The sequence below is a fragment of the Quercus robur genome, chromosome 6, assembly GCF_932294415.1.
Source record: "Quercus robur chromosome 6, dhQueRobu3.1, whole genome shotgun sequence".
Taxonomy (NCBI): Eukaryota; Viridiplantae; Streptophyta; class Magnoliopsida; order Fagales; family Fagaceae; genus Quercus; species Quercus robur.
Window position 1 is genome coordinate 47,290,265 of NC_065539.1, and position 3,356 is coordinate 47,293,620.

At 34.2% G+C, this 3,356-nt stretch overlaps 1 non-coding gene across 1 annotated transcript; it reads right to left on the minus strand.

Annotated features, from left to right (window-relative positions):
• Positions 1–2,583: 2,583 nt before the first annotated feature.
• Positions 2,584–2,655, minus strand: TRNAN-GUU (transfer RNA asparagine (anticodon GUU)). The gene has a single exon. It is a non-coding gene; the product is annotated as a tRNA-Asn (tRNA).
• Between the last annotated feature and the right edge of the window lie 701 nt (positions 2,656–3,356).

Sequence of the window (3,356 nt, forward strand, 5' to 3'; positions counted from 1 at the left end):
CCATCAAGGTTTGAGAAAGATGGAATTGACCTTGGGTAATTCGATATGCAAATACTTCAACCCATTCTTTAGCTACTTGGGTCCCTTTTTGATTTTGTCCTGGTGTCATTCCCATCTCCATTATTCTTGCCCATGTTTTACGATAAGGGGGAAAAAATTGGCCTTGGGTCTTCTTGAATTTCTTCCTATCATATTTTACATTATTCTTTCATTGGGGTGAAATAGGAATACTAGAAAATAAGAGAGAGAAAAGTAGTCAAACAACTGATTTTATTGGTGTTTGGTTTGAAAAAATAGGAAAATAGAAAATTAGTAGGGTCAAGTATTTTTTCCATTGGCCGACCAAAATTCTGTCTCCCTAATTTGGGGAGAAGATAGAGGGGGTGAAATAATTTCAGCAGTTAATAACTGAACTATTCCATCCTCTTTGCTAGTGCTTGTTCTGTTTATTTATTTTTTTAAAATTTCCCAGGAGAGGACCTACGGGTTGCTTTTTAACTTTTTTTTTTTTTTAAATAGCTTTCCTTGGCGTGATAGATGTTTTATTCTTCTTATTTTCTTTTCTTTATTTTTCTATTTTTTAGGTTTAACTAGATGCGAATATTTTCAAAACTTTTTGTTTTGGTATGATTTTTATTTTTTAATAAATTTGGGTGATTGCACTTTTTTTTTTTTTTCTTTTAACACATTTTTAGTTTTTATTTTAAGAGCATTCGCATCAAATATATCAAAAAATATAATATTTAATATCTCAAAATAATACATTAATTATTTTAAAACTTCACTTCATTAAAATATTATTTCTTTATTTTTTTTATTATCAATGCATCTCTTCCTCTCTCTCTCTCTCTCTTTGTATGATTGTATCTCTCTTCTTCCAAAACAAAAACAACCAACTCACCACTCACAACCACCATCATCACAAAACCCAAGCTACCGCTACCATCAGAAAACCCAAGCCACTACAAAACCAAAATCCACTGCTAAACCAAAACTACCGAAGCCCAAACCAATGCAAGATCAAAACCACTGCCACAGCCACCACTGCCTACAACCTCAACCTCCACCCACCAAAATCTCAAATAAGTCACAAACCCAAAATCAAAAAATCACAACTAAATTTGGTAACTCAAACCCACAAACGCCGAACCACCAAGAACAAACAAATCACAAACTCAGACCCATGAAGTACAAAAATAAAAATAACATAACCCACAAAGCACCAAGAGAGAACTGATTGGTCGACGAGGTGGCAAAGCTCGCGAATTGATTGGTCGACGACAGGCGGTGAGGCCGAGTGGAGGCATCAGGATATGGCGTCTCTGCTGAGTTCGAATTCGGAGTGCTTTGGGCAGACCGGAGCTTTAAGAAGATTGAGAGAGAGAGAGAGGAGCATGGGTTGAAGGGATTAGGTGTGGGAGATGGGAAGAGAGCTTGGCATTGAGGGAGAAGCAACAGAAAAGAAAAAGAGAGAACACTCTAGCAGTCCAGTGTGAGAAGAAAGAGAGAGAGAGAGGGAGAATAGTGAGCTAAGTGAGATGACTCAGTGGAATGGAGCGTGTGACGAAAACGAGGGAAGGAGCTAGCGCGCGTGTCTGAATAAACAAATTATATTTTTGTTTAACACCTTGCTATAGGTAGCTTTTATTTCTAAGAGTCTGTTTGATTGGAGGGATAAAAAAGTGAGATAAAAGAAAAGGAGGAAGTGATAAAAAAGTAGGAGGATGAAAAATATTTAGTTTTTTTTTGTATGTATTTGGTTGAGAGGATGAAAAAATGGAAAGATGAAAAACTCATTTATTTGTTTGAGAAGAAAAATGAAATGATGGAAAATGTAATTTAAATAAATTTACTTTCATGCCCTACTATATAAAACTATTAAATCATTATAATTTTTTATTATATTTCCTTCAAATATATTAAATACATTTATAAGTATTAACTCTACTTTTTTTTCAATTACACAAATTATTTTTTATAAAAAAAAAACCTAAACACAAAATAAAAAATAAAATATGTAGACTGGGTTTCATTAAAAATAAAATAATGGGTTTCATTATTTTGTCGAAATGTAATGGCCTTACTTTTTCTTTTTATTTATTGTTAATTTAATGGTGTATTAATTAAATATAGTATGTAAACCTGAATCAGCATTTTTTTTTGTCTTTTGTTTTACGCCCCGTAATTCTTCCTCAGCCAAGCTTAGGTAGAATAACAGAGCAAGTTCAAGTATACAAGTATTAATAGAATAGCAAAAATGAGTTCTTCGTCATTAATACGTTTGCTCACGGTAATTGTGGCCTTTTGGGAGAATCGATGACTGCATCAAAGATGCACTTGCTAGTACTAGTACATCTGAGAATTCTTAATTGGCTAATTGTAAATAGCTATAGACTGTGAAACAAAGGATTATCCCGGACCTACACCAAGGTATTGACGGTGATTCCCCAATATTGTAGAACAAAATGTGATACGATGAGATAGAATACAATAGAAACAAAGACACGAGGAACAAGTTACCTACTTTTAACGGTCAAAGCAAACCCTTTCATTTTGAATTCTTTAATTTGAAATGAATCAAATCTCCCCAAGTAGGATTCGAACCGACGACCAGTCAGTTAACAGCTGACCGATCTACCACTGAGCTACTGAGGAACAACAAGAGATTGATCTTATAGAGTTCAATTCTCGTTCTCAACCCATGACCAATATGAGCTCGAAGTTTCCTTCATAACTCCAGGAACTTCTTTGTAGTGGCTCCGTTCCATGCCTCATTTCATAGGGATCCTCAAAGTGGCTCTATTTCATTATATTCCATCCATGTCCCAATTCCATTTATTTAATATCCCTTTGGTGTCATTGAGATAAGAGATGTCATTTCTAGTCTATCTATTTCTATTTCTATATATATGGAAAGTTTTAAAATCATCATATAATAATCCAGAAATTGCAATAGAAAAGAAAAAGGGAGGTTTGTGATGATTTAAAATATTTTATACTAGGTAATCCAGTATCCTTATGCATGAAGATAATCAATTCGGTCGTTGTGGTTGGACTCTATTATGGATTTCTGACCACATTTTCCAAAGGGCCCTATTATCTCTTCCTTCTCCGAGCTCGGGTTATAGAAGAAGGAATTGAGAAGAAAGTATCAGTAATAACTAGTTTTATTACGGGACAGCTCATGATGTTCATATCGATCTATTATGCGCCTCTACATCTAGCATTGGATAGACCTCATACAATAACTGTCCTAGCTCTACCATATCTTTTGTTTCATTTCTTCTAGAACAATCACAAACACTTTTTTTATTATGGATCTACTACCAGAAATTCAATGCATAGTCTTAGCATTC